The sequence below is a fragment of the Cebus imitator genome, unplaced genomic scaffold (assembly GCF_001604975.1).
Source record: "Cebus imitator isolate Cc_AM_T3 unplaced genomic scaffold, Cebus_imitator-1.0 Scaffold18, whole genome shotgun sequence".
NCBI classification, from domain to species: Eukaryota; Metazoa; Chordata; class Mammalia; order Primates; family Cebidae; genus Cebus; species Cebus imitator.
Window position 1 is genome coordinate 7,544,220 of NW_016107333.1, and position 22,728 is coordinate 7,566,947.

At 42.7% G+C, this 22,728-nt stretch overlaps 1 protein-coding gene and 1 pseudogene across 2 annotated transcripts in view; one reads left to right on the forward strand and one right to left on the reverse strand.

Annotated features, from left to right (window-relative positions):
* LOC108292925 (agouti signaling protein) overlaps positions 1 to 22,728 on the reverse strand; it is a 108,385-nt gene that overhangs the window by 9,101 nt on the left and 76,556 nt on the right. The window lies entirely within an intron of this gene.
* LOC108292920 lies at positions 17,355 to 18,145 on the forward strand (annotated as a pseudogene).

Consider the following 22,728-nt stretch of genomic DNA (forward strand, 5'->3'; position numbering starts at 1 on the left):
TGTTGGCCAGACTAGTCTTGAATTCCTGGCTTCAAGTGATCTGCCAGCCACTGCCACTGCACACAGCCCAAATTTTCTATCTCAAAGTCATATAGTTTTTTGTTGTTGTTGTTGTTCTTTGTTTTGAGACAGAGTCTCACTCCGTCACTCAGGCTGGAGTGCAATGGCACGATCTTGGCCCACTGCAGCCTCAACATCCCAGGCTCAGGCCATCCTCCCACCTCATCCTCCTGAGTAGCTGGCACTACAGGCATGTGCCAACATGCCTGGCTAATTTAAAAAAAAGGTTTTTTTTTTTTTGTAGAGATGAGGTCTCACTCCATTACCCAAGTTGGTCTTTGAACTCCTGGGCTTAAGTGATCCTCCCACCTCAGTTTCCCAAAGCGAGCCACCACTCAGCCATATGTATTAATTTGTATACACACACACACACACACACACACACACACACACAAAATATGTATGTATATAAATATAAAGCTGGAAAGGATATAAAATATATAAAATAACTGGAAATGATATAAAATATATAAATAAATAGCTGGAAAGGATATAAAAGATATAAAAAATCTGGAAAAGATAAAAAATATAAGGCTGGAAAGGATGGTGGACAGCCCTGTCATTGAGACACTAACATCCTAGAAGGAGGACGCTATGGTGTATATAAGGAGAACTCTCTAGTGTATATTTTCTCACAGAAAGTAATAAATTCCAGTGAAACTTGGCTACTTCCTGGTCCCCATGTGATGCTTGTTCTTTCCCACTGACTGTAGTGCCTAGCTTACTATACAAACATTAATTTACTTATCATTTGTTAATGGTCATCAAAACCCTTAGTGACTACAGTGCTCATATGCCCTTCTCACATTTCATTACATTCTTAAATGATTCTATTAAAAAAAAAAAAAAGAATATCCAACGGAGACCCTATGTGGTCCACAAAGCATAAAATATTTACTATCTGGGCTTTTATAGAAAAAGTTTGCCAACCCCCATCTAGATTGTAAGAATCATGATGGATTGGAACATGAACATTGTGTTTTCTCTATTGAGATCTATTAACCAAAGGAGCACTTAACTCTTTCCTTCCTTCCTTCCTCTTTTTTCTCTTTCTCTTCCTTCTTTCCTTTTTTTCTTTCTCTTTTTCTCTTTCCCTCCCTCCCTTCCTCCCTTCCCTCCTTCCTTTCCTCCCTGCCTCCCTTCCTTCCTTCCCTCCCTCCCTTCCGCCCTCCTTTTCTTTCTCTCTCTCTTTCCCTCCCTCCCTTCCTTCCTTCCCTCCTTCCTTCCTTCCATCCCTCCCTCCCTTCTCTCTCTCTTTCCCTCCCTTCTTCCCCTCCCTTCCTCCCTCCCTTTCTTTCTTTTTTCTTTTCTTTTCTTTCATCTTTTCTCAACGTGTTACCCAGGCTGCAGGGCAGTGATGAGATCTTGGCTCACTAAAACCTCTGCTGCCCAGATTCAAGCAATTCTCCTGCCTCAGTCTCCCAAGTAGCTGGGACTACAGGTGTCCGCCACCATACCAGGCTAATTTTGGTATTTTTAGTACAGACAAGGTTTCACCATGTTGGCCAGACTGGTCTCAAACTCCTGGCCTCAAGTGATCTGCCCGTCTTGGCTTCCCAAAGTGCTGGGGTTACAGGTGTGAGCCACTGCACCCGGCCCAATTATTTCTTCAGGTAAAGATACTGATGACCCTTATTAAAAGACTAATGTGCCAATAATATTTCTCATTAATTTATCAGATTTCATATTTGTTTTAGTACAGGACTGGGTCTTAATGAGACAAGAGCTAAGACTGGTAAGCTTTGATTGTGGATGCAGAGGAAAAATCTACATCATGAATAGTTATCATAATGTTTTGAAACTTATTATTACACCATGCTGCCTAGAGTTCATAAAGATTCAATACAGTAACACTTAGAATACAAATATGAAATATTTATAAACTAGATAAGTTAGTTTCATAAAATTAAATATATATTTAAAATTTTTATTCTGTATCACTGATCTCTTCCAAAAGCAATACTGAATTTAATTTTTAGCTTCTGATTGTTGCTAAAAAGACCATTTTTCAAACAACAGAATCTAGCTTTAATGGGTATTAATTATGAAGGCAAATCAGAAATAAATTCAACGTGGCCCGGCATGGTGGCTCACACCTGTAATCCCAGAGCTTTGGGAGGCCCAGGTGGGTGGATCACCTGAGATCAAGAGTTTGAGAGCAGCTGGCCAACATGGCGAAATCCTGTTTCTACTAAAAATACAAAAATGAGCCGGGCGTGGTGGCAGTTGCCTATAAATCCACCTACTTGAGAGGTTGAGGCAGGAGAATCGCTTGAACCCAGGGGGAGGAGGTTGCAGTGAGCTGAGATCATGCCACTTCACCCTAGCCTGGGTGAAAGAGAGAAACTGTCAGAAAGGGGAAGGGAAGGGAAGGGGGAAGGGGAAGGGAAGGGGGAAGGGAAGGGAAGGGAGAAGGGAAGGGAAGAAGGGAAGGGAGAAAGGAAGGGAAGGGAGAAGGGAAGGGAGAAGGGAAGGAAGGAATTCATTTCCTTTCAAAAAACAAGGAAAGTAAAGGATAGGGATGTGGTGGAATGTGGTGGGGAGAAGCTTTGATTAACAAAAGGCTCTTAGCTGAGAGAGGTGGCACAAGACTGTGGTCCCAGCTAGTCGGGTGGCTGAGGTGGGGGAATCACCTGACTCCAGGAAGTCGAGGCTACAGTGAGCTGTGACTGTGCCATTGCCCTCCAGCCTGGGCAACAGAGTGAGACTCTGACTCAAAAACAAAAATGAAAAAGCTCAATTAAGGCAAGTTATAAGAGGCATGTTATTAACTGGGAGGCAGTATGTGTAGTTATTTTGTCTCTGGATTTTCCTTACCATAAATGATATACTCATGGGCCAAAAAGTGTAAAGGGAATTTCTGCAAAGAAGTGAGAGTGGCCAGAAAATCTGAGTTAGAAAAGGAGTCCAGGCATGGTGGCTCCTATCTGTAATCCCAGTACTTTAAGAAGCCACAGGGGGAGGATTCCTTGAGCCCAGGAGTTTGAGACCAGCCTGGGCAATGTAGTGAGACCTCATCTCTACAAAATTTTTTTTAAAAATTGGCTGGGTGTGATGGTACACACCTATGGTCCCAGCCACTTGGGAGGGTGAGGTAGGAGGGAGGATTGCTTGAACCTGGGAGGTTGAGGCTGCAGTGAGCTGTGATCATACTAAAAAATAAAAGAAAGGAAGAAAGAAAAAGGTGGCAGGAGTTTGGGGAAGATTGACTTAGATCCAGGAACAGGATTGAGAATGAGGGGGCTGAATCAACAGTCCAATTCAATATCCAAGGGGTAATGGGACAGCTCATGACCAGAAGCTAATATCCATGGAACTGGACATCCATGGAGTGGCCTAAGTCCATACTGATCACTTGCTATGAACACTTGATAATGTACGTACAAGCTCTCTTCACCATCAGAGCAGCCACAGGCCTAAAGTAAACACTAGTCACTGTACAATGGGTAAGCAGGAGATCTCACCAGGTCAAATCCTCAGCCTAACTCAGAACAAGTGAATCCTAGGGGTTAGTTTAAAAGAAAGAAACAACCTCCTACCCCTGCCTCCCCACCTCCACCAACCACCCTGCACAGAACAGTTCTCCTGGTAGAACTATACAACTGGACCAAGTCTTGGATTGGTGAAGTCTCAGTGGAGTAAATCTTATTTGGGTATTATAGGGAGAGGGATAAAGACCAGTATTCCTTACATCAATTCTGGAGAGATATATATATACTAAATGTAATACAGCTGTTTTAGATGTTTTTTAGAATTCAGAACTTTGTGAATGTTAGAAAAATAGCATCATCTATATATTATATTAAATCACATATAAGGGGTCTGGGAGTACCCCATAATAAAAATATTAATGCTTTTTATAGCAAAAAGGCATGGATCTTCATAACAAGCAGGATGAATACAGACTATGAATTGATTCACATCAATTCAGGATGGGTTTTGTTGCTAAATGTCTTCAGGCTAAGGTCAGATTTTGCTGCCAAATGAGTTGCCAAAGGGGAAACAAACCTTATAGTTTTCAGGGTGTTGGGATTTTGCAATTACAGGTAAAGGTTTGTGGACCTGCACAGACCTTGTTGCTGTTACTACTCATCAGGGACATATACTCCCTGCTATTAATACAGGACAAAAAATGCTAGACCAGGCACTGTGGCTCATGCCTGTAATCCCAGCACTTTGGGAGGCCAAGGCAGGTGGATCATCATCTGAGGTCAGGAGTTCAAGACCAGCCTGACCAACATGGTGAAACCCCGTCTCTACTAAAAATACAAAAATTAGCCTGGCATGGTGGTGCATGCCCATAATTCCAACTACTCGGGAGGCTGAGGCAGGAGAATCGCTTGAATTCGGGAGGCAGAGGTTGCAGTGATCCAAGATTGTGCCACTATACCCTAGCCTGGGTGACAGAATGAGACTTTATCTCAAAAAAAAAAAAAAAAATTACACAACAGTAATGCTGACAGCAATGAGAAACTGCAATTGTGCTCAACTGTTCTTCCACTCTGCACTATGAAGACTGTTCTTTGGGCCGGGCGTGGTGGCTCAAGCCTGTAATCCCAGCACTTTGGGAGGCCGAGGCGGGTGGATCACGAGGTCAAGAGATCGAGACCATCCTGGTCAACATGGTGAAACCCTGTCTCTACTAAAAATACAAAAAATTAGCTGGGCATGGTGGTGCATGCCTGTAATCCCAGCTACTCAGGAGGCTGAGGCAGGAGAATTGCCTGAACCACCAGGAGGTGGAGGTTGCGGTGAGCCGAGATCGTGCCATTGCACTCCAGCCTGGGTAACAAGAGCGAAACTCCGTCTCAAAAAAAAAAAAAAAAAAAAAAAAGATTGTTCTTTGATCTGTGATATCTCTGATGACAATTCTCCTTTTAAATTCATCATCTTCATTGAGTTACTGTTTAGGACTTAAGATGAGTTGCTCTTCAGCATGGTGGATAAAAAGAAGAATCTGACACATGAGTCAAGTCACCTGGATGAACCTGTCATTTAAACGGCAGTGTGACCCTAGGTCCATCTAGGTCTCAGCTTTCTCAGTTTTTAAAATAAGGGGATAGGGTCCGGCACTCACGCTTGTAAGAACAGCAGTTTGGGAGTTTGAGGCGGGTAGATCACTTAAGGCCGAGTTTGAGACCATCCTGGCCAACATGGTGAAACCCTGTCTCTACTAAAAATACAAAAATTAGCCTGGCAGTGCGTGCCTGTAATCCCAGCTACTCAGGAGGCTGAGGCACGAGAATCGCTTAAACCTGGGAGGTGGAGGTTGTAGTGAGCCAAGATCATGCCATTACATTCCAGCCTGGGTGACAGAGTGAGTCTCTGTCTCCAAAATAAAAAAAAATGAGAGGATAGGACTATATGACTTAGTATAGAGTATGAGGCACAGAGTAGAAACTTGATAAAGATTTAATGAATAAAAGAATCTCCCTTCTATCCTTAAACTCTATGAATCCTGTCTTAGTCTATTTAGGTGGCTATAACAAAATATCATAGACTAGGTGGTTTCTAAACAACAGAAATTTATTTCTCAGAGTTCTGGAGGCTGGAAGTCTAAGATCAAGGTGCAAGAAGATTCAATATCTAGTGAGGGCCTATTTCTTCATAGACAGCCATCATCTCACTCTAATCTCACAAGGTGGAAGGGGTTTCCCTTGGGCCTCTTTTATAAAGGCACTAGTCTCATTCATGAGGGCTCTGCCACCATGACCTAGTCACCTCCAAAAGGCCCCACCTCCTTATACCATCACCTTGGGGGTGAGGATTTCAACATCTGAATCTGAGAGGGCATAAACATTCAGACCATAGCAAATTCCTGATTTCCAATTCTTGCCTCCCAATCATTGTGCTATTAGGCAACTTAAATAGTTACACAGAGAAAGATTTTGTAAGGGCCACTTGTTATGCTTCCTTAAGAGCTGAAGTATTTACAAATGCATGAGTGTGACTCAATCTGACCAATCTGACCAAAGAGGGCATGGAAAGTCATGGAAAGTTTGTACAAGCCCACTACAATTATATTAATAGCAGTGAGTGTGTCCCTCATGAGTAATAACAGCAATGAGAGTTCATACAGTTCCATTGCAATTGGCTGATGTAACCCAGGAGTCTTGTTGATATGTGTGTGCAAACATGTATGCTAATGTGTAAGATCTCCGATTGAGGGGATATAGGAGAGACAACAGTGTTGAGATCATCATCCCTGAGTAGGATATACTCAGCGTCCTGAGTGTGCACTGAGGACATCACCTTAGCAACAGCACTGGGGATAGTGTCATATCTTGATTCTTCAGGGTTAGGGCCTTGTTTCCCAAAGCAAAGGAAAGGACTACAATCGCCTAGTCATGGGACATGGCTAAGTACCTATTGGGCCAGAGGTTTAGTGAGAGATGAGAACTGAATAAGAAGCAAAGGCAGTAGTCTTTTTAATTTTTTTGAAATGTGGTCTCACTGTGTTGCCCAGGAGGGCCTCAAATTCCTGGCCTTAAGTGATCCCCCTGCCTCAGCCACCCAAGTAGCTGGGACTATCTCCCTTTTCAATTTTTATTTCAGCATTGTTTTAGTTTTTTTGTTTTGTTTTGTTTAAGCAGAGTCTTCTTGAAGACAGTGAACACTGTCAGCTACTTACCATACCAGGTGTTCATAAGGCACAACCCTAACAGCCTGCCCTGGGCTTTGCTAATGGCACTAGTCAAGGCAGCCAGAGTGTCTGGGTAGCCAGCAAGCTAGCATTGGAGGGGAGGGGACTGGGCTCAGTTAATCATAGTAGTGTCTTTCACCAGCCCTGTCAAGCACCAATAGCCAGGGACCTGGGGGTCTGGGTGAAGCTCATCCCTATGGAGAGTGAACAGAAATCAAGAAGTATCAGCTGGGGCCCAGCATGGAGGAGCACCTGCAGACTTCAGCAGACTCATATAGGTTAGTGCGTATGAAGGCAGGCTTTCCTTTGATCAGGCTTTTGGAACAGGGCATATACTTGAGAAGAAAGGGAAATGACAGCAGGAGGGAATTCTTGACCTCAAAATTGTCTGCAAAACATTGTGCATATGTGATTTTTCAAGGGAAAGGGTCCATAGCTTTCTCTGGGTCCATAATGAGTACTGTGACCCTGAAAAAGCTCAGAATGTTTGCATATGATATTCCTACAACCTGCATGTGGCTCATCCACAATCACAGACACATAAGGGCAGGGAAAGTTGTTGGTTTTTTCAGTTTAGGCAGTAGTTCAGTTCTACAGTGGGGAAAATGTCTTGCTGAAAGGGACACATCATTCTAGACTGGTACTTGATCAGAATACATTTAAAAAATATAATGCCAAAGCAAATTAAATATTATAAAAAGCATGATCCTGTAAACATCAAAACATACTCAAATATGTACATGCTTGCATATGCAGAAAAAAAATCTAGAAGGATAAACATTATGATTTTAGTGATGATTACTCCTTAGGAGTGGAATTGAGAATGGAGAGTGAAGTAGAAACATGCATGTTTTACTTTATGTACCTCTGCATTTGAATTTTAAAAATAAGCATGTCATTACTTTGTAATAAAAAAACAAAGGATGGCCAAGTGCAGGACCGCTTGAGTCCAGGAGTTCGAGACCAAGTTCGAGACCAGCTTGGGCAACATAGGGAGACCTCATCTCTACAAAATATTTAAAAATTAGTCATTTGTGATGGCGCGCGCCTGTAGTCCCAGTTACTCAGGAGGCTGAGGTGGGAGGATTGCCTGAGCTCAGGAGGTTGAGGCTGCAATGAGCCATGATTGTGCCACTGCACTCCAGCCTGGGCAATAGAGCAAGACGCTATCTCAAAAATAAAAATAAAAACAAAAACAAAGGATGATATTATAGAAATAAAATACTGGATGCTACCTAACATAGCCTCAAAGGATTTAAAGAAGGTGGATGGAGAGTCATGCATCATTTGTGACAATGAGGTTGGGGAATTGGTAGGACTCTCCTCCCCTTTCGTAGGTCAAATTCAGGGTATAGCTTGCTCTCAACAACTAATGCTCTGTCACCAAAACATACAGCTTGCTTGTCACGAATCTTCTTTCACCTGGGGCCCATTTCTGCCCCAGCATACTTTCAAACTCTACTATCCTTCTGGTTCATCAGTCACTGTTTCTGAAATGCCAAAACTTAGGAAAGGCAACACACAATTTTTGTTGTGGTTTAGTTTCTTAGCCAAGCTAGCTCTCCCAAATTCTGAGGGTCGTGGCCCAGGAGAGAACCACCTCCCATTATTAGTTGCCTGAATTCTACACAAGAGATGTTCAGCAGCTGCAGGGGGTCCTGCTTCTCCCAACATCTTCCACCCACCTGGGTTATATCTGCGGCAAGAGCCTGGCTGGGGTGAGCATAGGTGGCTAGATGAGTGACTTTCATTAAAGTCCACTCAGGTTTATTAGTAATGTCCATGATCAGACATAATTTCTGGGGTAGCATGAGGGTGGCAATGTTTGATCTACTTAGTGTTATCCTAGAATAGCCAATCAAATAATCACGTTTATTTTTATTTAAATTTTAATGTTTTAGAGATAGGGTCTTGCTCTGTTGTCCAGGCGGTAGTGCAGTGGCACAATCATAGCTCACTGTGGTCTCAACCTCCTGGGCTTAAGTGATCCTCCCACCTCAGCCTCCCAAGTAGCTGGGACTATATGCACACGCCACCATGCCTGGCTAATTTTAAAATATTTTGTAGAGATGGGGTCTTGCTATGTTGCCCAGGCTTGTCTTGTACTCCTGGCCTCCTGTTACCTCAGCCTCCCAAAGAATTGGGATTATAGGCAGGAACCACTGTGCCTGGCCAACAAATATTTTTTGAATGCTATTCAAAAGTCTTATCTGATGGCTCCCTTCCAGGGGAGTTAATTATTCTCTCTTCTCTAAACACATTGTATTGTAATTATTTGTTCATTTGTCTGCCTCTTCTAGACTGAGGACTCATCAAGAGTAGAGCCTGTGCCTCATTCGTCTCCATACCCATCTCCATACCTCATTCATCTCCTACCCCAACACACACCAACCCAGGGGCTAGCATTGTGCTCAGTACAAAATAAGGCCTTAGGAAATGTTTCTGTCAACTGAATCAAGTTACTATATGTTCGACATATGTGAATAATGAACTCCGTTCCTTTAAATGGCTTTCAGTGCTGCAGGGAAGAGAGACAAGTAACTAACAAAAGGAGAGGGGAAGCCAGGCTCGGTGGCTCACACCTGTAATCCTAGCACTTTGGGAGGCTGAGGCAGGTGGATCACCTGAGGTCCGGAGTTCGAGACCAGCCTGACCAACGTGGAGAAACCCTGTCTCTACTAAAAACACAAAATTAGCTGGGCATGGTGGTGCATGCCTGTAATCCCAGCTACTTGGGAGACTGAGGTAGGAGAGTCGCTTGAACCTGGGAGGCTGAGGTTGCGGTGAGCTGAGATCGAGATTGCGCCACCAGACTCCAACTTGGGTGACAGAGCGAGAAAAAAAAAAAAAAAAAGGAGGAGGGGGAAGTGCTAGAGTTGAGGCATGAGTGAAACAAATGCTGCCTTGGGTATGCAGAAGAGGGAGGTTCCATAGTTTGGGGTCTTGGGCCTCTCTAATTTCCTCAGCCTCCTTCCAATTTTGGTCTGCAGCCCCTAGAGTGCTCCACCCTCACCTCTGTGTGGCTCCTGCTGAATCCCCCCTCTCAAGTGTTTCTGTGTAGCAGGCAGGGGTTCCTTTCTTCTCTGGACTCTGCAGCCTTTTCCCTCTGGCAGTCTCCTTGAATTTCCTGCTCTACAGGGTGGCTTTTTTAAATAGCCATCCTGCCAGTGGTGGCCATATGTGCATAGCTAAAGCCAATTACTGAGATATCCAACCCATTTTAATCAGTTATGTTAGCTGAAGATTTCTTAATAAGCTAAACTGCATGCCGGGAAAATCATTAAGGCCTGCATGTCCAAATTAAGCAGGTGACCCTGAGGTTGCAGGACATAGTGGGTGGCCTGAGTCTGGGGTACAGGTGCCAAGTTCCTGATCCTTTCCCAAGAGCTAATTCTAGGCATTCCATTACCTCACTCCTGATAAAAGAGGGACACCAAATTCTTCATCATACCTATCTCCCCGAATACAAGTTATGGGTAGGCAACCTAATTTGCCAGACCCTGTGAAGAATGAAAATGTAGGACCCCTTGTCCTACAAGAGTGTTAAGAGTGTCCTATAAGAGAGTGTTAAGCCAAGCCTGTGGCCCTTTAAGCGCGAGGCCCTGTACAGCTGCACAAGCTGCATGCTCATGAAGCCAGCTGGTTACAAGATTGAGAAAGTTGACACCGATCATATGACATGGTGGCTATGAAGAAGTTTGTGAATTGGGGGAAACATTACATTACACTCAGTAGAGTTTTGCCAGTAAGTTATGTAACAATGAGACGGCTTATAGACATCACCTTCAGCTATCTAACCAGGGCCCTGGGCATCAGAGACCTCAATGGAGGCGAGGAGATAGGGGATTGGGGGCAGGGGGTGTGAGTGGGTTTGGGGAGTCAAAGAAAGAACCAGCATGTAAAAACCAGAGTTCTGGTCCCAACCCTGCCACCAACTCCCTATGTGATTTCTGGCAAGTTACTTTCTCTCTATGGATAACTTTTTCTTCACCTGTATGAGAAAAAAATTGAATTATTAGATTTTTTTTTTTTTTTTGAGAGAGGATCTTGCTCTGTCACCCAGGCTGGAGTGCAGTGGTGTTAGCTCACTGCAACGTTTGCCTTCAGGGTTCAAGCAATTCTCCCATCTCAGCCTCCCTAGTAGCTGGGACTACAGGCACATGCCACCACGCCTGGGTAATTTTTTTTATTTTTTTAATTTTTGGTAGAGTTGGGGTTTTACCATGTTGCCCAGGCTGATTAATTTAGATTTTTAAGTTCTCTTTTAACTTTGACTTGCTGTTATTCCAAATGAGTGGCATCCCATTCAGAGAGGCTACAATATATGCCATTGAATATTTCTTTCTTACTGGTTTTTTTTTTTTTTTTTTTTTTTTTGAGACAGAGTCTCACTCTGTCACCAGGCACCAGGCTGGAGTGCAGTGGCGCGACCTTGGCTCACTGCAACCTCCGCCTCCTGGGTTCAAGCAATTCTCCTGCCTCAGCCTCCTGAGTAGCTGGGACTACAGGTGAGTGCCACCACGCCCAGCTAATTTTTTTGTATTTTTAGTCGAGACGGGGTTTCACCATGTTGGCCAGGATGGTCTCGATCAAGTCTTGTCCTCGTGATCTGCCCACCTCGGCCTCCCAAAGTGCTGGGATTACAGGCGTGAGCCACTGCACCCAGCCTCTTTCTGTTTTTATAGATAGGGTCTTGCTCTGTCACCCAGGCTGGAGGGCAGTAGCGAGATCATAGCTCACTGCAGCCTTGACCTTCTGGGCTAAAGCAATTCTCCCGCCTGAGCCTCCCAAGTAGCTGAGATAATCACCTTCAGCTATCTAACCAGGGCCCTGGGCATCAGATACCTCAATGGAGGTGAGGAGATAGGGGATTGGGGGTAGGGAGTGGGAGTGGTTTTGGGGAGTCAAAGAAAGAACCAGCATGTGAAAACCTGAGTTCTGGTCCCACCCCTGCCGCTAACAAGGTGTGAGCCACCATGCCAGGCCAATAATTTTTTTAGTAGAGATGAGGTCTCACTATGTTGCCCAGGCTGGTCTCGAACTCCGGGGCTCAAGAGACACTCCCACCTTGGCCTCCCAAAGGGCTGGAATTACAAGCATGAGCCACTGTGCCTGGCCTGAATATTTCTTTTATGGCAAGGATTTGCCCTCTGAGAATAAATATGACTTCTGAAAATACAGCCTAGCTCTATTGTCCTAGACTGGAGTGCAGTGGCGTGATCTCGACTCACTACAACCTCCACCTCCTGGGTTCAAGCAATTCTTCTGCCTCAGCCTCTGGAATAGTTGGGACAATAGTACATGCCAACATGCTTCGCTAATTTTTGTATTTTTAGTACAGACAGGGTTTCACCATGTTGGCCAGGTTGGTCTCGAATTCCTGACCTCAGGTGATCCACCTGCCTCAGCCTCCCAAAGTTCTGGGATGACAGGCATGAGCTACCCTGACCAGCCAGATGACTCTCTTTGACTAGAATAATGCATGGTTTACCCCACCTGCAAGACCACGGTTCGTGACTTAGTTCTGCTTATTCATAAGTGGGCTCCAGCTTGCTCAAATGAGGAGAGGGGTCAGAGAAGGAAACTGCAGCCCAGTCCGCATCAGTCAGAATCAGCAGTTGTCAGACATGGGCTTATGTTTGATGTCCAGCGTGCCTCTCTACAACCATAGATAGGGAATAGGGAACAAGGTAAGGAGAGAGTTGTATACTTCTGGCCTTGTAGCTTCCAGAATGCAAATGAGGGTTTCTTTTTACCTTGTTTAGAAGGCCATGGCCACTTCCATCATCTTCTCCAAATCCCACCCTTCCCTCAGGAGCCTGCTTAAGCCCTGCCTCCTCCAGGCCCACTATTCTCTAGCCTATCTCTGGGCTCTGTCATCTCCCAGACAAGAGGGGGCCCTCTGGCTGTGGGCTGCAAAGGGCAAGATTAACTGCCCTGGATTGTCATCTCCTGAGGTTCCTTTGGACAGCCAGTTCTTTCTGTGGTAAGGGAGGGGATTAAAAAAAAAAAAAAAAAAAGGAAAGCCAGTCCTATCCTTTGTTGCTCCAAATGCTTCTGTCTATTGACTTAGGTCCCAGAGGTCCAAGATAATGTCTCTAGTTAATGCATTTCTTCTCTGATGGTTTGAGTTCTATGGAAAGGTGGAGTGGGAATAACTTACGAAACAGAATTCAAGCCACATTCTGCCTCAAAATATTTTCCCTTAGTTAGCCAGTTTCCACAGCTTGTCTTATGGGTCACTAGGGTAACAGTGCAAATGATCTCGGCCATAAGGTTGGTAGCAATTAGTGTTACTGGGTAAATTTTCTATTTTCCTACCTAGGGGCAGAGTTCTGGGGAAGGGAAGAGAGGAAGAGGCAAAGAAAGAAGGGTCCAGAGAACTCTGGGGCATGGTGTCAGGAGGGCAGATTCTCCTGAGGCTAGACATGGGATACCAACAGAGAAGAAGAGACGGATAAAAAGGGCCTGGAGAAGGCATGGTCATGTGGCTCACTTCTCAAGACTTCCTCTTTGTGAATGTGTCTGAAGACAGGCACATTAGGGACTGAGCCCAACATTCTGTGTGGCCCTTTAATCTGCCTTATGTAGGGAAAGAACAACAAAGTCAACTGAGCATGAGGAATTCACCAACATCTTTGAACTCTCTGTCTCTGGTTAACCCAGCACCAGAGGCTTAGAATCACCCTGGAAGCCACCAACCAAAAGCTTACAGCTCCTCTAGGCAAAGCCACCATCACTGTTGCCTGGACAATTGAATATCTCTTATTTTATATATATAATGTATAAATTATATATCTAATTATATATATATATATAAATTATATGTATGAAATATACACACACACACACACACACACACACACACACACATTATATACATATATATGTATATTTTAGAAAGAGAGGGTCTCCCTAATCCCCTAATGTTACCCAGGCTGGCTTCAAACTCCTTGGCTCAAGCAATCATCTTGCCTCAGCCTCCCAAGTAGCTGTGATTATAGGCTTGAGCCACTATGCCTAGCTTGAATGTCTTTTTTTTTTTTTTTGAGACAGAGTCTTGCTCTATCATTCAGGCTGGAGCACAGTGGTGCAATCTTTGCTCACCTCAAGTGATCCACTTACTTCCGCCTCTCAAGTAGCTGGGACTGTTGGCATGCACTACTATGTCTGGCTAATTTTGTCTATTCTTTGTAGAGATGAGGTCTCACTATGTTGCCCAGGCTGGCCTTGAACTCCTGGCCTCAAGTAATCCTCCTGCCTTAGCCTCCCAAAGTGCTGGGATTATAGGCATGGATCACCATGCCCAACCTCAATGTCTCTTTCTCTTTTTTTTTTTTTGAGGCGGAGTTTTGCTCTTGTTGCCCAGGCTGGACTGCAATGGTGTGATCTCGGCTCACTGCAACCTCTGCCTCCTGGGTTCAAGCAATTCTCCTGCCTCAGCCTCCCAAGTAGCTGGGATTACAGGTGCCTGCCACCATGCTCAGCTAATTTTTTTGTATTTTTAGTAGATCTGGAGTTTCACCATGTTGGCCAGGCTGGTCTCAAACTCCTGACATCAGGTGATCCACCCGCTTTGGCCTCCCAAAGTGGTGGGATTGCAGGTGTAAGCCGCTGTGCCCGGTCTGAACGTCTTTTAATTGAAATCTCTGGCTCCATCTGTCCTGTTCCATCCATTCCCCATGTAGCAGCCAGAGTGATTTTTTTTTCCCTCTGAAACACAATTTGAATTGCATCACTCCTGGCTTAAATCCTTTAATAGCTTCCCAGTGTTCTTAAAATAAAATTTCCTACAAAGTCTTGCTCTCTGATGTCATCTGATAGACTCTCCTTCTAAATCACTACCTTCTAGACATATTGTACTCCTTTCTGTTCCTAGAAGATGCCAAACTCTTCCCTACCTCAAGGAGGGCCTTTACACCTGCCATTCCTTTGGCCCTAAATGTTTTTTACCGTTCTTGAACTTGATTCCCTCAGCTCTTCACATTTTGGATCATTAGCAACCTTTCATTCTTTGTGCAAATGTTAACTCTTTCCTTGGCCTCTCTTTCCCCAATTTCTCCCTATCTCATCTATCCTCTTTCTTTCCTAGCACTCATCACAATTTATAATTATCTCTGTTTATCTTCATATTGGCTTTCCCTCCTTTGCAGAATCTAAACTTTCTGAAGGCAGTTACCTTGTTGTCTTATTTATTTTGCTACCCCCAATATGAGGCAATGCCTGGCCCATGCAGGCACTCAATAAATATTTGGTGAAAGAATGAATGAGAAGAAAATAAAACAAACAACAGAAAATCCTGATTTGTTGGTCCCTTTGGGCCAACAGGACAGGTTCAGATCAGATTGAAGGTGATTCAATATCCTTCTCTTTGCCTTTGTCCTGTCATATTGGGACTTGGAAGACCCCTCATCAACATCCCATATCTTTTTTTTTTTTTTTTTAAATAAGATGGGGTTTCACCATGATGGCCAGGCTAGTCTTGAACTCCTGACCTCAGGTGATCCACCCACCTCAGCCTTCCAAAGTGCTAGGATTATAGGCGTGAGCCACCGTGCCCGGCCAACATCCCATATCTAAGTGCTAGGAGAGGCTCAGAACTCTGGCTTTTCTTAATATCTTTGATCTTGTCTTTGACCAAGAAAGGTAAAAGAGAGTATCTAATTTATGGATAAAAGTATTTGGCCATTCTTCCAAAATGGTGACTTGCTGCAGGGCTGAGGTGGAGTTCTAAGAATCATAGGGGGCCAGGTGTGATCCTGACATTTTGGGGAGCAAGTAGGGAGGATCGCTTGAGCCTAGGAATTTGAGACCAGCCTGGGCAACATATTGAGACCATATTTCTATTTAAAACAACAACAACAACAAAAAAGAATCATAGGGCTTTAGAACTGGAGGAAACCCTAGGGATCATGCTCAAACTTGGCTCTCCATTAGAGTTGTCAGGGAAGCTTCTTCTTCTACTGTAAGGCAACTCAAACTACTATTTAGTGGTGAAGGCAGGGGCATGAGTAATAATAGCTTCTATTCATTGAGTACTCGCTATATGCCAGGCTCTGCTCTAGGCACATTATGTACATTTAATCTTCTTCACAAGAAGAAACCAAAACCCAGAGCAGAAGGCCACCGAAGCAGTGGATGACAAAGAGGAGATTCAATCCCAGGTCTGCTTAACACCAGAGCCACACAAGAAGGTTGATACCTTTTCTTGAAGTGGAAAGGAAGAAAACCACAAACTCCTTGATTTGCTCGCCTGCCCCAGTCCAATTTGGGACGGTAGAAATTTAAAAAAAAACAAAACAAAAACCACCACAAAATAGCATTTACGCCACTTTTTAAGCCCCGGTTTTAGAATTCCTTCTGTTCTATACACACAGTGCTCCACTAGTGAAAGCTGTTGACTGACTGACCAAAAATGTTCTCTGAATGTTTTTGGCACCAAAAAAAAAAATAAATAAAAATGTACCAGCTAAGGGGAGGGGGATCTGTTTGCTTAATCAATAGGTCTGCCTCCTCTACTGACAAGTCTCCTCCCAGACATGGGGCCTGCAAATGCTGCCAGTGGGGCTGTCAGGGATCAGTCTCCACATCTGGAAAGCAAGCTCTCAAAGTGGAAAGGGCCTTGACTCTTTCATCAGGGAGTAAATTGACCCTAGCAATCAGGGACTGGAATGAGTCAGATACAAATTTGCTAGTTAAGATGCTAAATCTGGAGTCTGGAGAGTCTGGCAATCTCTGGGTTTCCATAAGGAGGGAATCTGGGAAGCATAAGGGAAGGGGCTGGCAGAGGAAGTAGAGACCTCTCTTTTGTAGCTGGTGTGGTTGGAGCAGCAGGATGGGAAAGGTTGGGGAAGAAGAGAAGGAAACTTGAGGATACTGATAAAAACTCTCTCCTTGACCAAACACTTAGAAAAGGAGAGTTTGCTTGCAATAGATGGAATTTTGGTTGTCTGTTTCAACTTTAATAAATATGAAGTGAAACAATGTTACACATGAAAACTGAACCCCAAATCCTAAGCCCTGAGTCCTCTTCCCAACTAGGCCTAGGCCTTGGCCCCTAGTCTTGTCTTTGGCCTGCCTAGCCCAGTTTTAGCAAGAATCCTGCTGTCAGTTTAGTGAGAATCCCTCTACCTTGATATATAATTAAGCTCCTCATCTTCTGCCTTTGATGTACAGTATAAGTCCCTGCTTGGCCTGCCTTTAGGAAGACTTTCCCTACCCTTGATGGCTCCTCTTAGCAATTTTCCATCCCTTGACTCCTTCACTTAACTCTGGCTACAAATCCTGTTACCTTTGCCATATTCAGAGTTGAACACAATGTTTCTCCCCTTTTTCAATATCCTATTGAAATAGTTTTGAATAAAGTCTTCCTTAGTATTTAAACAAGAATCAGGGCCAGGCATGGTGGCTCACTCCTGTAATCCCAGCACTTTGGGAGGCTAAGGTGGGTGGATCACTTGAGGTCAGGAGGCCAGCCTGGTCAACATGGCAAAACCCCATCTCAGGTACCCCTTTGTAGTCCCAGCTACTCGGGGGGCGGAGGCAGGAGAATCACTTGAACTCGGAAAGTGGAGATTGTAGTGAGTTGAGATTGCAACACTGAACTCCAGCCTGGGCAACAGATAGCAGCAGAAACGGAGCCAGCAGGGCCTGTGCGACCACTTGGGTTTGTAAAATGGCTGCTGACATTTCTGAATCCAGTGGGGCTGACTGTAAAGGAGACACCCAAGGAACAGTGCCAAGTTAGATGCTGATTACCCATTTCGAGTCCTTTATTGTGGAGTTTGTTCATTACCAACAAAGTACTGTGAATATGTGCCTGATGTTGCTAAATGTAGACAATAGGTAGAGAAGAATTTTCCAAATGAATTTGCAAAACTTACTGTAGAAAATTCACCCAAACAAGGAATTAGTGAGGGTCAAGGAACAGCAGAGGAAGAAGAAGTGAAGAAAAAACAGGAGAGGTGGAAGGAGTAAAATAAAACAAAAAAAGAAGACCATACCACAAAAAGTTACTACAGCCAAAATTCCCAGAGCAAAGAAGAAATAGGTGACAAGAGTGTGTGGCCTTGCAACTTTTGAAATTGATCTTAAATAAGCACAAAGATTTTTTTTGCTCAAAAATTCTCCTGTGGTGCCTCAGTAACAGTGGAGGATGAAAGTATCATTCAGGGAGACTTTACAGATGATATAATTGATGTTATTCAGCAAAAATGGCCAGAGGTAGATGACAATAGCATCAAAGATCTTGGAGAAGTAAAGAACTGAATTTGAAAATTTGTCTGTATTTAATGGCCTGAACTGAAAGTTGATATGGCCAAAGGGAGAGAGGCCTTTTAAGAAATATATAATTGCAAACAGATGCTTGGTGCTGTAAAGAAAAATAGCACTGAGACAATGGATCTCTCAGCAAGGCAATTTTTACTTCCTGTAGGAAGGGTACTGTCACCAGCCATCTTGCCACGAGAGCACAACAAACAAAGGAAAAGCAGACATATTTATCTTATATGCATTACTATTGTGTCTGATCTCCATTGGTTGGAGCTAGACTTCACAATCTAAACTAAAACCTGATTGGCTAATAAATTAAAACTTTTCTAAACAGGTAAATGCAATGGAGAACAAAAGGAAAGTCTAAATAGGAAAGAGCATAGGCTACGAGCTGGGACATGCCTGTGAGCATGTCCAGCACAGATATCTTGGTTATAAGTACAATGACATAGGATGTACTACATGCCTAGAAGCATGTCTAACAGCTATATAGAAGAGTTATTAGCAAAAAGCAAGAAGGCTTTGAAGAAAGTTTTTAAAACTATTATATCTAATACTTATGAAGCTTTGAAGAGAAACTTTTCTACTTCCTATTATATATATATTTATTTATTTATTCTACAGTAAAACTGTAGACTGCCTTCATCCTTGGCATTTTCTCTATTCTGTACAAGGCTTTTTTAATTGCAAAAGTCAAACAAATAGGGGAGACTGCCATGCTCATGCATGAACAGAATTTAGTCAAATACAAAATTTGGTCATTTGGTACTGACTTTCTCTCTTTTTTTTTTTTTTGAGATGGAGTCTCACACTGTCACCCAGGCTGTAGTGCAATAGTGTGATCTCAGCTCACTGCAACCTCTGCCTCTCAGGTTCAAGCAATTCTCCTGCCTCAGCCTCTTGAGTAGCTGTGATTACAGGCGCCCATCACCACACCCAGCTAATTTTGTGTATTTTTAGAGATGGGATTTCACTACGTTGGCCAAGCTGGTCTTGAACTCCTGACCTCATGATTCATCTGTCTTGGCCTCCCAAAGTGTTGGGATTACAGGTGTGAACCACCACACCTGGCCTGACTTTCTTTCTCTCTTTTTAACTTTATTTTTTGAAAAATCCGGTAGACTTCTTGTGGGGAGCATTTTTGTTACTTTACTGATCTAAAGCTGAGTGATTTTTCAAAAAAGAATTTGAATTTGGCTTCTTCACCAGCAATATGTCTCCTTGCTTCTTTGATGTGACAGTTTTGAGATGGGTGAGAATCTAAGAGATTTGTGGTTAAATTTGCCTTGTTGTTGCAAAGTCCACCCTATAGGCACAATAACATACTGTTGGTAGGAGTTGTTCGACTATTTTGGAGATTATTTGGTAAAGTATACTAAAAGCCTTAAAACCATGTATGTGCACTGTCTGAACCAGTAAGCCACTTCTTTGACATTAAAAGACATTAGAAGAAATAATCAGTCTTGCATAAAACTTATGTATGAAAGTATTCATCACAATATTATTTATAATAAAAAATTATAAAGTTATAAATGAACAATTGAAAAATGGTTAAAGAAGTGATTGTGTGGTAGAATACTATGCATATGTTTAAATAATCCTATTTTCTAAGCTTACTTGGAAACATGTTGGTAATGTCAGGTGGGAGCACCCCAGATACATTTTAGGCATTTATCATCATCATTGTTCTGAGTGAAAGCCATTCGGAGAGGCTAGAGGTTCTTATTCTTGCTATAAATTATGTGGGTAAGATTCTGCTAACCAATTAAAAATAATGAACACTCATGCTCAATATATAGTCCTGGAAATAGCAATTGAAACATGTCTTCTCACAAGAGAAAAATGACAGTTTTAATGATGCATTAGATGAATTTAAACTTTAAGTCAGGTGCTACAAATTGGAAAGAAGACTTGTGGTGTTTTAAATTGCTGTGGACACTTTTAAGAAACTTAGAACCATGCAGCAAACCACCATGGTACCTATATAGCTATAACAAACCTGTATGTTCTGCACATGTACCCCAGAACGTAAAGTATAAAAAAAAGTTTAGTGATTAAAATCTTAGGTTTATTCATGTAAACTATCACATTTCATTAGTTTATTCCTTCTTTTCTAANCCTGCATAACCTGCACATGTACCCCAGAACTTAAGTATAAAAAAAAGTTTAGTGATTAAAATCTTAGGTTTATTCATGTAAACTATCACATTTCATTAGTTTATTCCTTCTTTTCTAATTTTCATTCTTCACATTTTTTATAATTATTATATTGCTGAATCTCTCCAGTATAGTAAAATGTTTAACAGTCAAAATGTTTTGTCTTCCTAACTTTAATGGGAATGTTGCAGTATCATATGTACTATTTGTTGTTTCATTATTGATAAAGAGCCTTAATCAGGTTTAGGAATTTACTTTATTAGTTCTTAGGTTGCTGGCTTATTTTTTTTAATGACTGATCTCTGAATATCATTAAATGTGTCTGCATTTATTTGGGGAAAAAAAAAGAAACTTAGAACCCATGAAACCATTATTTGTTGCCAAGCAAATTACAATCTTGAATGAGTGTTTTTTTAAAAAATTAAGTATTAGGTCCAGGTGCAGTGACTCATGCCTGTAATCCTAGCACTTTGAGAGGCTGAAGTGGACAGACCACCTGAGATCAGGCATTTGAGACCAGCCTGACCAACATGGAGAAACCCCATCTTTACTAAAAATACAAAATTAGCTGGGTGTGGTGGTGCATGCCTGTAATCCCAGCTACTTGGGAGGCTGAGGCAGGAGAATTATTTGAATCCGAGAGGTGGAGTTTGCGGTGAGCCGACATCATCCCATTGCACTCCAGCCTGGGCAACAAGAGTGAAACTCCATCTCAAAACAAATAAATAAATAAATAAATAAATAAATAAATAAAGTATTAGAAAAATATGTAATAAAGATATAAAATTAAAAATGAAATTCTGCATTAACTGTGAATTTTACTAAATAGAATTACTAGTGAAGCAAATTTATCCATCGAGACTATCTGGTATGCGTTACATATGTATTCTTTTGGTGCTGGAAGATGTCTGTGTGCCTGTATCAACATGTGACTTCATGTAAAGTTTCTTCACGTTCACAGTTCTTAGCAAATGCAGTTTCAATCCATAGATAGTTAGCAGTGGATGTTACTATAGGAAAATGCAGGATTAAAATTGTCCTTGTTTCAAAAAAAGATTCAGAATAATTTTTTCTTAACAACACTAAAATTATTTGATCTTTTGGGTTGTATCTATATACACATACCAATTTCACTATTGTGACTGAATTGGCTAGTCTAATTGTTATGCTTAACAGATGTCAAATTGAATAATATTTTAATGGGTGATTTGGATCTTATGTAGACAGCCTGCTTCAGAACTCTTCTTTGAGACCAAGAACCATATGGCAGGCCCAGACTGCCTGAGGGGCCCTGAGTAGAATTTGAGAGAAGGCTTGAGGCTGTGTTCCTTCTCAAGAGACAAAAAGACAAAACTTATTCAGGCAGCTGTTTGTCAGTGTGACATCTGTCTCCCTGTTCCACTGAAAGAGGGGTCAGAGTCCAGGCTTCCCAGATGTTCATTCCCACAGTGTACAAGGAATACAGTGCTGACAGGTGATGCTAAATGATTGCTTTAAATCTCCTGACATCAATCCCTTTAGTCTGTTTTATCTAATATTACTCAACAAAGACCTTAGTGGGTACTATATTGATTTTGTTTATGCTCTCCAGAATCACTTCTCTGCCTTTTCTCCTTCTCAGTAATCATGCAGTCTTTTGATTTCTGAATTCCTTTACCTGGGGTGCATTCTGCACAAGCACTCATTAAGCATAGCTGAAGCTGAGCTGATAGTCTGTGACAGCTCTCAACTTTAGAGCAGAAGGAAGGGAAGAGGCTTTGTTGTGAGATAAAATTTTCTACAGAAGAGCATTAAGTCAAAACCAAGGAGATACAGCTGAGCAAATCTTAAGAATTTGTTCTATTTGGAGAATAGAACATTAGTTTTACAGTATTTGGAGAAAGTAGAAAAAGTTTTGAGACAGCTATCTATGAAAGTTTTTTTTTTTTTTTTTGAGTGGGTCCTAGTAAGGCATCCAACAGAACCAAAGAAAACGAAAATGACTAGCCAGGTGCAGTGGCTCCCGCCCGTAATCCAGCACTTTGGGAGGCTGAGGTGGGTGGAACACATCAGGCCGGGAGTTTGAGACCAGCCTCGCCAACACAGCAAAATCCCATCTCTACTAAAAATTAAAAAATTAGGCTGGGCATGGTGGTTCATGCCTGTATTCCCAGCACTTTGGGAGGCCAAGGTGGGTGGATCATGAGGTCAGGAGATTGAGACCATCCTGGCCAACATGGTGAAACCCCATCTCCACTAAAATACGACAACAACAAAAAAATAATAGGCATGGTGGCACATACCTGTAATCCCAACTACTTGGGTGGCTGAGGCAGGGGAATCACTTGAACCTGGGAGGCAGAGGTTGCAGTGAGCTGAAATCACACCACTGCACTCCAGCCTGGTGACAGAGCAAGACTCCGTCTCAAAAAAAGTAAAAAAATACACAAAAATTAGCCAGGCATGGTGGCATGTACTGTTGTCCCAGCTACTTGGAAGGTTGAGGCGGGAGAATCGCTTGAACTTGGGAGGTGAAGTTTGCAGTGAGCCGAGATCGCGCCACTGCACTCCAGCCTGGGCGACAGAGCAAGGCTCTATCTCAAAAAAAAAAAGGCCAC